This window comes from Oncorhynchus mykiss, chromosome 8 (genome assembly GCF_013265735.2).
Source record: "Oncorhynchus mykiss isolate Arlee chromosome 8, USDA_OmykA_1.1, whole genome shotgun sequence".
Lineage (NCBI taxonomy): Eukaryota > Metazoa > Chordata > Actinopteri > Salmoniformes > Salmonidae > Oncorhynchus > Oncorhynchus mykiss.
Window position 1 is genome coordinate 61,505,883 of NC_048572.1, and position 13,537 is coordinate 61,519,419.

Below are 13,537 nucleotides of genomic sequence, written 5' to 3' on the forward strand. Positions count from 1 at the left end.
TAATATTGAAATGGAAGGAGTATCAGACCACTGCAAATCTACCAAGACCTGGCCGTCCCTCTAAACTTTCAGCTCATACAAGGAGAAGACTGATCAGAGATGCAGCTAAGAGGCCCATGATCACTCTGGATGAACTGCAGAGATCTACAGCTGAGGTGGGAGACTCTGTCCATAGGACAACAATCAGTCGTATATTGCACAAATCTGGCCTTTATGGAAGAGTGGCAAGAAGAAAGCCATTTCTTAAAGATATCCATAAAAAGTGTTGTTTAAAGTTTGCCACAAGCCACCTGGGAGACACACCAAACATGTGGAAGAAGGTGCTCTGGTCAGATGAAACCAAAATTGAACTTTTTGGCAACAATGCAAAACGTTATGTTTGGCGTAAAAGCAACACAGCTGAACACACCATCCCCACTGTCAAACATGGTGGTGGAAGCATCATGGTTTGGGCCTGCTTTTCTTCAGCAGGGACAGGGAAGATGGTTAAAATTGATGGGAAGATGGATGGAGCCAAATACAGGACCATTCTGGAAGAAAACCTGACGGAGTCTGCAAAAGACCTGAGACTGGGACGGAGATTTGTCTTCCAACAAGACAATGATCCAAAACATAAAGCAAAATCTACAATGGAATGGTTCAAAAATAAACATATCCAGGTGTTAGAATGGCCAAGTCAAAGTCCAGACCTGAATCCAATCGAGAATCTGTGGAAAGAACTGAAAACTGCTGTTCACAAATGCTCTCCATCCAACCTCACTGAGCTCGAGCTGTTTTGCAAGGAGGAATGGGAAAAAATGTCAGTCTCTCAATGTGCAAAACTGATAGAGACATACCCCAAGCGACTTACAGCTGTAATCGCAGCAAAAGGTGGCGCTACAAAGTATTAACTTAAGGGGGCTGAATAATTTTGCACGCCCAATTTTTCAGTTTTTGATTTGTTAAAAAAGTTTGAAATATCCAATAAATGTCATTCCACTTCATGATTGTGTCCCACTTGTTGTTGATTCTTCACAAAAAATACAGTTTTATATCTTTATGTTTGAAGCCTGAAATGTGGCAAAAGGTCGCAAAGTTCAAGGGGGCCGAATACTTTCGCAAGGCACTGTAACTCACCACAGGTTAATGAGAAGGGTGTGCTTGAAAGGATGAACATAATTCTGCAATGTTGGGTTATATTGGAGAGCGTCTCAGTCTTAAAAAGAAAGTAGGATCAGAAAAACAGTCCGTGTCTGGTGTGAACTCCATTTGCCTTATGTAGTGCAACCCATCTCCTTCAAATAGAGTTGATCAGGCTGTTGATTGTGGCGTTTGGAATGTTGTCCCACTTCTCTTCAGTGTCTGTGCGAAGATGCTGGATATTTGAGGGAACTGGAACACATACGTCGATCCAGAGCATCCCAAACATGCTCAATAGGTGACATGTCTGGTGAATATGCAGGCCATGGAAGAACTGGGATATTTTCAGCTTCCAGGAATTGCATACAGATCCTTGCGACATGGGCCTGTGCATTATTATGCTGAAACATGAGGTGATGGCAGCGGATGAATGGCATTACAATGGACCTCAGCATCTCGTCATGGTATCTCTGTGCAATAAAATTCCATCAATAAAATGAATTTATGTTCATTGTCCATAGCTTATGCCTGTCTATACCATAACCCCACCCCCACCATGGGGCACTCTGTTCACAATGTTGGCATCAGCAAAACGCTCACCGACATAATTGTCAAGGTATTCGTCGTCGGAAGATGAGGAATCATTGGACCAAAGCGCAGCGTGGTAAGTGTTCATGCTTTCTTTATTAAAACTGAACACTATAACAAAAATAAAAAAGAGAATAACCGAAACAGTCCTGTAAGGTGCAAACACTAAACAGAAAAGAACTAACCACAAAAAACATTTGGGAAAAAGCTACCTAAGTATGGTTCCCAATCAGACACAACGATAGACAGCTGTCGTTGATTGAGAACCATACCCGGCCAAAACAAAGAAATACAAAACATAGAAAAATGAACATAGAATGCCCACCCAAATCACACCCTGACCAAACCAAAATAGAGACATAAAAAGCTCTAAGGTTAGGGACTCCGGCCACAAAACCTGAACCTATAGGGGAGGGTCTGGGTGGGCATTTCTCGGCGTTGGCGGCTCTGGTGAGGGACGTAAGACCTCTGGCTTGGCCCACTTAGGTGGCGATTCTAGAGCGGGGACCCTCCGCCGACTCTGGACTGGGGACCCTCGTAGCAGGCCCCAGACTGGGCACCCTCGTAGCGGGCCCCGGACTGGGCACCCTCGTAGCGGGCCCCGGACTGGGCACCCTTGCTGAGAGCTCCGGACTGAAGGGCGCCTCGGGAGGCTCCGGACTGGAGGGTGTCTCAGGAAGCTCCTGACTGGTGGGCGACACTGGAGGCTCCGGATGGGAGGGCGTCGCTGGAAGCTCCTAACTGGAGGGCGACACTGGAGGCTCCAGACTGGAGGGCGACTCTGGAGGGAGGAGGCGCAGAGACAGCCTGGTGTCTGGGGCTGCCACCGGGCCCACCAGGTTGTGGAGACCTACAGGAGGCCTGGTGCGTAAAGGAGGCACCGGATTAACCGGGCTGTGGGGGAGCACTGGAGCTCTGGTGCGCAGCCTTGGCACCACTCCTCCAGGCTGAATGCCCACTTTAGCCCGGCCCCTCTAGAGTGCAGGCACAGGTCGAACCGGGCTGTGGGGGAGCACTGGAGATCTGGTGCTTACCACTCGCACCTCTCCATTAGGCTCAATGCCCACTTTAGCCCGGCACGGGCGGAGCGCAGGCATAGGACGAACTGAACCGTCCCAGCGCCCCGGAGACACAGTACGCAGAGCCGGCGCAGGATACCCTGGGCCAAAACGGCGCACCGAGTCCAAACGGGCTGAGCTGGCAAAATCCGCAATGGCTGGATGCCCACTCTCGCATGGCACTTGCAGGGGGCTGGCATACAGCGCTCCGGGCTATGAGTGGGCACTGGAGACACTGTGCGCTTCACCGCATAACACCGTGCCTGACCAGTACCACGCTGCTTCGGGTAAGCACGGGGAGTTGGCTCAGGTCTATCGCCTGACTCCGCCAATTTCCCTGTGTGCCCCCTAAAAACATGTTGGGGCTGCCTCTCGTGCCTGCTGCGCTGCCTTGCCTCATATCGCCACCTCTCAGCTTTAGCTGCCTCCAGCTCTTCCTTCGTGCGGCAATATTCTCCAGCCTGTCTCCAGGGTCCCTGTCCGTCCAATATCTCCTCCCATGTCAAGGAGTTCTGAAACCTCTGCTCCTCCATACCACGCTGCTTGGTCCTTTGGTGGTGGGTAGTTCTGTCAAGGTATTCGTCGTTGGAAGATGAGGAATCATCGGACCAAAGCGCAGCTTGATAAGTGTTCATGCTTTCTTTAATAAAAATGAACACTATAACAAAAATAACAAAGACAATAACCGAAACAGTCCTGTAAGGTGCAAACACTAAACAAAAATTAACTACCCACAAAAACCATGTGGGAAAAAGCTACCTAAGTATGGTTCCCAATCAGAGACAACAATAGACAGCTGTCCCTGATTGAGACCATACCAGGCCAAAACAAATAAATACAAAAACATAGAAAAAAAGAACAGAATGCCCACCCAAATCACACCCTGACCAAACCAAAATAGAGACATAAAAAGCTCTAAGGTCATGGCGTGACAATACACAATGTCTGACATCTCCCCGGACCAGTTGAAACCGGGATTCTTGTCTACCTACTGAATTGACCATAACCCTAGAATTAACCCTAAGCCTAGCTTCAGTTGGAACAAATAATGAAAAACATTATGAGAAGCAGAATGATGAGGTGGCCGTTTTCTACTTGATTAACTCCAGGCAGGAGTGAGGTATATTTTATGGACCAAATTGAGACAGCCCCTGCATCATAGTTGACATGGTGACAGTGGTGGAAAAAGTACCCAATTGTCATTTTTGAGTAAAAGTAAAGATACCTTAATTGAAAATGACTCAATTGAAAGTCTCCCAGTATATTACTACTTGAGTAAAAGTCTGAAAGTATTTGTTTTTATAAATACTTTAAGTATCAAAAGGAAATGCAATTGCTAAAATATACTTGAACATCAAAAAAAAAAAAAAGTATGAATCATTTCAGATTCTGTCACGACTTCCGCCGAAGTTGGTCCCTCTCCTTGTTCGGGCGACATCACCGGCCTTCTTGTGTTTTCCTCGCCTGGTTTCAATTCCCCTATTACATGTTCATTATTTTGTTTTATGTATGTTCGGTCCGTTATTGTGGACTCGGTATTACGACATGTTATTGGAATATTTGAGTAAAGTGACTTGTGTTTCTCATCTCTGCTGTCCTGCGCCTGACTCCTCTGCACCAGCTACACCCAGACCACTACAGATTCCTTATATTAAGCAAATCAGACCGACAATTATTATAATTTGTTCAATTTACAGATAGCCAGGGGCACACTCAGAGACATAATTTACAAACAAAGCATTTGTTTTGGGTGAGTCTCCCAGATCAGAGGCAGTAAGGGTGATCAGGGATGTTCTCTTGATAAGTGTGTGAATTGGACCATTTTCCTGTTCTGTTAAGCCTTCAAATGTAACAAGTACTTTTGGGTATGAGGGAAAATGTATGGATTAAAAAGTACATTAATTTCTTTAGGAATGTAGTGAAGTAAAAGTTGTAAAAAATATGCAACTTATGGTACAGATACCCCAAAAAAGTACTTAAGTAGAACTTTTAAGTATTTTTACTTCAATGCTTTACACCACTGCATGGTGAGGTCATTCCCCATCGTTTACGTTAATATGTACTGCGAATACAGGGATTTTGGCCATGGTTGCATTCAGGCTCAGTCATTGGTTTCAATCATAAAAACCAATCATCACTTGACTTGACTACTGTTTTAAAAATACGTTTCTTAAATAAAATAAAAAAATGTTCATAACATAGTTCGAAGTGCATAGTTCATAGTTTTCTTAGGAACTTTGTAAATATCTGCTTATGTGACATTGACATTAGTGACATGCTTGAAACCAATAAATAAGGAAATTGGTTTTGGTGCACTATAATAAAGTGTTGGTATTTCAAGTTTATTACATGTATTTTTTTCATTATGTCTTGAGAATCAAATCAAATGTATTTATGTAGCCCTTCTTACATAGGCTGACATCTCAAAGTGCTGTACAGAAACCCAGCCTAAAACCCCAAACAGCAAGCAATGCAGGTGTAGAAGCACGGTGGCTAGGAAAAACTACCTAGAAAGGCCAAAACCTAGGAAGAAACCTAGAGAGGAACCAGGCTATGAGGTGTGGCCAGTCCTCTTCTGTCTATGCCGGGTGGAGATTTTAACAGAACGTGGAGAAGATGTTCAAATGTTCATAAATTACCAGCATGGTCAAATAATAATAATCACAGTGGTGGTCGAGGATGCAACAAGTCAGCACCTCAGGAGTAAATGTTAGTTGGCTTTTCATAGCCAATCATTGAGAGTTTCTCTACCGCTCTTGCTGTCTCTAGAGAGTTTAAAACAGCAGGTCTCGGACAGGTAGCACGTCCGGTGAACAGGTCAGGGTTCCATAGCCGCAGGCAGAACAGTTGAAACTGGAGCAGCAGCACGGCCAGTTGGACTGGGGACAACACGGAGTCATCATGCCAGGTAGTCATGAGGCATGGTCCTAGGGCTCAGGTCCTCTGAGAGAGAGAAAGAAAGAGAGAATTAGAGAGAGCATACTTAAAATTCACACAGGACACCGGATAAGATAGGAGAAGAACTCCAGATATAACAGACTGACCCTAGCCCCCCAACACATAAACTACTGCAGCATAAATACTGGAGGCTGAGACAGGAGGGGTCAGGAGACACTGTGGCCCCATCCGATGATATCCCCGGACAGGGCCAAACAGGCAGGATATAACCCCACCCACTTTGCCAAAGCACAGCCCCCACACCCCTAGAGGGATAGCTTCAACCACCAACTTACCATCCTGAGACAAGGCCGAGTATAGCCCACAAAGATCTCCGCCACAGCAAAACCCAAGGGGGGGGGGGGGGGGGGGGGGGGGGGGCGTCAACCCAGACAGGAAGATCACGTCAGTGACTCAACCCACTCAAGTGACGCACCCCTCCTAGGGACTGCATGGAAGAGCACCAGTAAGCCAGTGACTCAGCCCCTGTAATAGGGTTAGAGGCAGAGAATCCCAGTGGAGGGAGGGGAACCGGCCAGGCAGAGACAGCAAGGGCGGTTCGTTGCTCCAGAGCCTTTCCGTTCATCTTCACACTCCTGGGCCAGACTACACTCAATCATACTGAAGAGATGAGTCTTCAGTAAAGACTTAAAGGTTGAGACCGAGTCTGAGTCTCTCACATGGGTAGGCAGACCATTCCATAGAAATGGAGCTCTAGAGGAGAAAGCCCTTCTACCAGCTATTTGCTTAGAAATTCTAGGGACAATTAGGAGGCCTGCATCTTGTGACCGTAGCGTACTTGTAGGTATGTACGGCAGGAGAAGACGGCAGAAGAAGAAAACATTTTTATTTTGCTAGCTAACCCTTTACAGACACACAAAAAACTAGATTTTTCACACATTACAGGCAACAGACCAGCTATATCAAGACCAAAAATGGATAACCAATGAAAGTGCAATAAAAACTTCAGCAAAAAGAGCTTGAAATGATGGTGGAGGAAATAGCAGTCAGGAAAAGGTTGCTATTGGGGAGACTCGATAACTGCGGGGTCACTGCAGAGACCAAAAAGAGAGGATGGGCGAGAGGCCGAGTCTGTCTCTGCCGTCAGGGATATGGCAAGGGACAGTGACAGGAATCTCAGGGCTTTCATGATTTGTAGGATGATTGGAAGAGGGCAAGATCTCATGGTCCTTCTTAAGTTTTCATTTAGAAGGTCACCCAAGTACATGATAGAGTGTCGTGGTATTCAATATTGCCTCAGTAGAACATGGTCAGGGACATATAGAGGATCCATCTGATCTCTGAGATGCCTCTGTGGGTTCTCCCTCTCTCTAGCAGCTACCCAAAGAACTTACATCTATTCATTAGAGTATCATAGTAAGCTTTGAATCACTAAATATTCCTGTTTGATTATTCTGTTTTTTGACTATTGTTATCTTAATAACTTTTTTAATCAATACGTTTAGCCTTGTCATCATTTGATTTTATGACCATTTAAAAAATTATTATTCTAATATTCATTATTGTCAAATATGTAATTAAAAGCTTTTCAAAATAAGGTTTACATTAATGTTTTTATTTATAATGTATTTTTATAATGCTCTCCCACAGGGCCCAGTCTGCACAAGAGAAGGGTTTAGCTGTCCAAAAGTTAAGCACGTTTCCAAGAAGAAATCCTAAAGCATTATTTTCAAGAATCAATAATTTTTTCTGAGGAAGAAACTTAAGACAATTTCAAATAACTTTGTTGAGGAATAGCAACTTTGCTTAATTTTCTTCTTAAGTATATAGTTAAGGACAAAATGGCAGTTAATAAGAAATTTCTTCTTAAGGTTTTGTGAATCCGGTCTATATTGGATTGATCCATAGGCTAGTGGATATATTATTTTATTATATTTGTCAGATGAGCTCAATTTGGCCTGAACAGTAAATATATTACTTCAAAATTCCTTAACAACTGACAAATTATGATTTTCAAATGACTTGTATAAGAATTATGTAAACGAGATATTTCAAGGTTCCAAATATATCAAATTTAACTAGGAATCCCTCTTGCTGTTTAACTAAATAATTGAATATACAATAAGCTTCTCCCGTACTGCAGAGCTCCTACAGTGGATGGAACATAAAATCTGTAACAGTCTACTCTTCCTCTATACATGAATCATGGCACATTGGCTTAGGAATACTTTACTTATCCTGGCTGCATGCTTTTATGCTACAGTATAGTGCTTCTCCTTTCTACACTCTCATTCTATGAACCTTAGCATATTATGTATTATAACCTCAAAATATGTTTTTTTCAGAATGCAAAGGTGAAGAGGCTGTTGACCAGCAGAGTGGACATGTTACTGCCCTTGAAGGAGGACTGTAACTACACTACCAGTACTCCAGTCCAGGTACATCCAGTTAACAAGGGACTCTCCTCAGTATGTCCTGAGAAGAGATCATAATTCAGAAAGGAGCAATACTGATGAGTTCCAGTGGAGGTTTCATTCCAGCCTGAATTTCACATCTAGCTCTGTAGAGTGTTTTCCTCAGGGTTCTCAATGTTTGACAATACACAAAAAAAGGAGGAGACAAGGATTTCATGCTGTCATCACGGCCTAGCTACATCCGAGTGGTTTTAGTCTTCTCCCATTGATCTCACAGTAGCAGGCATGGGACCCTGGCTGAGTAAATTACTGATTCTTGCTGCATTTTGTTATGGTATTATAATATTATTTTACTCATTTGTTTACAGCCTTTGCTCAAATCCATTTCTTTTTTCAAACATATTTTTCAGTACAATGCTACCATTCATACATATTTATTCCCTCAATCATGTTGCTTGATTTTTTTCTTCCTAATACAAATGTGTATTACATTATTTTCCAGAATGCAGAGAAGACTCAGTCATTCAGCCACCAGGAGATGTGATCGCTACTGAAGGAGAACAGATAACACTGGGCTGTCAATTTGATGCAGATGATACTAGAAATCTCTACCTGTTCTGGTACAAGCATGAATTACATGGCTTCCCAAAGTTCACCCCTGGCCGTTTTCCTTTTGGAAGTAAAAATGCCACTGAGTTCAAGGACAGATTTAAAGCCCGTCTTGATCCCATTGAAGATCCAGAGGTTGCAGCTGTCTGACTCTGCTCTGCTGTACTACTGTGCTCTGAAGCCCACTGTGACAACAGGATATACAGCCTCATTACAAAAACATTTTTTTTTGTGTGAAATAACACTCTTAGAGAGCCTAGTGGAAGCTCCTCCTCAATGCTTCCTAAGGCAGAGTTTCAAAAGCTTTTGACAGGTACAAGTGTGTTTGCTCTCCCCTTACCTACACACCTCACAGTAGACATGGAATCTTGGCTGAAGATGATTCTGATTCTTTGTGCATTTTGCTGGGGTATGATAGAAAATATATATTTGTTTACTGTCATTGCTTTAATTGTCCCTTGATTTTGTAATGAAAAATAGAGAAATTAGTTCAATCTATATGCTTCTAGTGATTTAATGTGTATAAATCATCAAACAGCCTTTCTTTTTCAACGTATATAATTTCTCTCCAGAATGCAGAGGAGACAGAGTGTTACAGCCAAAAGGAGTTGAGATGGCTGCTGAAGGAGGACAAATAACACTTGTCTGTCATTATGAAACAGACGATCCAAGTCCATATCTATTCTGGTACAAACAGGGAGCAAACGACTTCCCCAAGTATATGCTTTTGCGGCAAAAATTTGGAACTGGGGACAATTCTACTGAGTTCAAGGAGAGATTTCATGCTGATCTAGATGCCAACTCCAAATCAGTCCCCTTGACGATCCAGAGCGTGCAGCTGTTTGACTCTGCTGTGTACTACTGTGCTCTGAGGCCCACTGTGACAACAGGATACACAACCCCTTACAAAAAGATACTGAGCTACATAATGACAATACACCTGTCTGTACAGTATACAACATCACTTTTGACACAGTAACCTTCTAACTACCTCCCTGATACTACCAAGACTAGTTGTAGCAGATTATGAAAATCATAGAGATGATGATGATGATTGTAGAGTAAGTCTTTTTTTATAACAATAAAGCTACCTCATAGACTAGACTTAACATAGTAAATGTAAATCCGGGACACTCAAATTATCTTGAAATGTTATGTTTGGTATGGTTACATAAGACAGAAAGTTACTTAAGGCAAATCCTTAACCCTTTTAGCTAACCCTTCCCCTAATCCTAACCTTTAACCTAGCTCCTAACCCTAACCCCTAATCAAGCCAAACGTTAGCCGGCTAGCTAACGTTGGTGTTAGCTACCTAGTCACCTACTGTAGCTAACAACAGCCACAGCAAATTGGAATTCATAACACATCATACATTTAGCAAATTCATAACACATTGTACATTTTGCAAATTAGTAACATATTGTATTTTTTCTTATTCGTAGCATATTATACGAATTGTAAGTATTCTTCAAAATGGATGATTGACATCCACAAATTAGTAAATAGAATACAAACTGTAACATATACTAAATGGAGTGGTTCAGATTTACTTACAGGACATTATGAAATGCTCTGAGACCAGGTTGTAAATGTAGATGTAAGAGACATTAAAATGCCATTACAATATGTCATGGATTAGAAAATAGACCATTGTTTTATTTTTAGAGTTAGCCTTGTAGTGTTACTTAGATTAATTTAGAAAATGCAATATTCAGCACCGTGTACAGAGTAATGGAAAAGCCAGCATCAACCACAAGGAGGCCACATTACCATGTAAGTGTTGCTTTCTAGTCTAAAATTACTTCCCTCTGTGCTGTGCTGCACGGTCTAGGCCTGTGCTGCTACAAAGACAGGAACCAAGAGAACACATCAGTTTCTATATTGTGACATCAGTTTGTCTTGCTCTTTTTATCCTATGATAATTATGGGACATTGGCTGTGGAACTCTGTTGTTCTTGCTGCACTTATCTTTGGTAGGATACGGCTATCATTATATTTTTCTCAATACCCTGATGTTACTGGAATCCTGACATTTTGTGACCATGGGACTTTAAGATTCTTTCTGCACAAAGCAAAGTAATTCTGCACCAACGTTTTCACATTCGAGATCTCGAGAATTCTTCTTTCAAAACAAAATAATATTATCACCTTAAAGGTACCTAAAGTGCCGAGTATAAAAGTCCTGAGACATTTGTAAGTCAGTTTCTTTAGGGTGTTGCAATTACAGATAGAGCCTAACACCTCTGAAATGTCAATCTTGGTTGACACTTCTGAATTACACATGTTCAGTTTTTAAGAAAACTGTAGCATTTGAATACATAAATAATAGAAAAACAAAAAAAGTAAAACCTCGTCAAATACATTAGAAAATATATTATTTAATATATTAACGATGTGTCACGGCCATCTTCCTGGAAAGATGTGGACCAAAGTGCAGCGTTGTGAGCGTACATTTTCGTTTATTATTGTAAATGTCGCCAACAAAACAAGAAACAACCGTGAAGCATACTAGGGCTATAGTGCCACTAACAAAGTCAACTTCCCACAATGACACAAGGGAAAAAGGCTGCCTACGTATGATTCCCAATCAGAGACAACGATAGACAGCTGTCCCTGATTGAGAACCATACCCGGCTAAAACATAGAAATACACAAACCAAGAAAACAGAACATAGAATATCCACCCAAATCACACCCTGACCAAACCAAATAGAGACATAAAAAGGCTCTCTAAGGTCAGGACATGACAGTACCCCTCACCGCCCCACCCAAATGTGCGACTCCGGCCGCAAAACCTGAACCTGTAGGGGAGGGTTCGGGTGTGCATCTATCCACGGTGGCGGCTCTGGTGCGGGACGTAGACCCCACTCCACCTCTGGCTCACCCCACTTTGGTGGCGCCTCTGGTGCGGGGACCCTAGTCGCCGACCCCGGACTGGGACCTTCTCTGCGGGGCCCGGACTGGGGACCCTCGTTGCAGGCCCCGGACTAGAGGCTTCTTGCCATGGATCATCACTGAAGGCTTCGTGCCATGGATCATCACTGGAGGCTTCTTGCCATGGATCATCACTGGAGGCTTTGTGCCATGGATCATCACTGGAGGCTTCTTGCCATGGATCATCACTGGAGGCTTTGTGCCATGGATCATCACTGGAGGCTTCTTGCCATGGATCACAACTGGAGGCTTCATTCTGGGCACAGGCACAGGACTAACCAGGCTGGGGAAACATACAGGAGGCATGGTGCGTGGGCCCAGTACAGGTGGCACCGGGCTGGTGACACGCACCTCAGGGCGAGTACAGGGAGGAGGCACAGGACGTACTGGACTGGGGACACGTACTCCAGGGCGAGTATGATGAGGAGACAAAGGACGTAAGCTGCATTTCTGTCTTGCTAGTACAGATTGGAATATGTTCTGGGATTCCTCTGATGGCATTGAGGAGTACACCACATCAGTCATTGGCTTCATGAAAAAGTGCATCGATGAAGTCGTCACCACAGTGACCGTACGTACATACCCCAACCAGAAGTCATGGATTACAGGCAACATCCCTACTGAGCTCAAGGCCTGAGTTGCCACTTTCAGGGATCAGGAGCTTATATGAAATCCTGCTACGCCCTCCGACAAACCATCAAACAGGCAAAGCATCAATACAGGACTTAGATCGAATCGTACTACAAAGGCTCTGATGCTCGTCGGATGTGGCAGGGCTTGAAAACCGCTACAGACTACGAAAGGGAATCACAGCCGAGAGCTGCCTCCCAGACTTGCTTCGAGGCAAATAACACTGAAACATGCATGAGAGCACCAGCTATTCTGGAAGACTGTGTGATCACGCTCTACACAGCCGATGTTAGTAAGACCTTTAAACAGGTCAACATTCACAAGGCCGCAGGGCCAGACGGAATACCAGGACGTGTACTGCGAGCATGCGCTGACCAACTGGCAAGTGTTTTCACTGTCATTTTCAACCTCTCCCTGTCTGAGTCTGTAATACCAACATATTTTAAGCAGACCACAATAGTCCCTGTGCAGGTAACCTGCCTAAATGACGACTGAACCGTAGCACTGACGTCTGTAGCCATGAAGTGCTTTGAAAGGCTGGTCATGGCTCACATCAACACCATTATTCCAGAAACCCTAGACCCACTCCAGTTTGCATACCGCCCTTACAGATTCATAGATGATGCAATCTGTATTTTACTCCACACCGCCCTTTTCCACCTGGACAAAAGGAACACCTATGTGAGAATGATATTCATTGACTACAGCTCAGTGTTCAACACCATAGTGGTCTCAAAACTCATCACTAAGCTAAGGACCCTGGGACTAAACACCTCCTGCAACTGGATCCTGGACCTTCAAACGGGCCACCCCTAGGTAAGGGTAGGTAACAACACATCCACAACGCTGATTCTCAACATAGGGGCCCCCTCAGGGATGTGTGCTGAGTACCCTCCTGTACTCCCTGTTCACTCATGACTGCACGGCCAGGCATGACTCCAACACCATCATTAAGTTTGCAGATGACACAACAGTGGTAGGCCTGATCACAGACAACAACGAGACAGCCTATAGGGAGGAGGTCAGAGACCTGGCTGTGTGGTGCCAGGACAACAACCTCTCCCTCAATGTGACCAAGACAAAGGAGATGATTGTGGACTACAGGAAAAAGAGGACCGAGCACGCCCCCATTCTCATCGACAGGGCTGTACTGGAGCAGGTTGAGAGCTTCAAGTTCCTTGGTGTCCACATCACCAAAACACTAACATGGTCCAAGCACACCAAGACAGTCATGAAGAGGGCACGACAAAACCTATTCCCCCTCAGGAGACTGAAAAGATTTGGCAT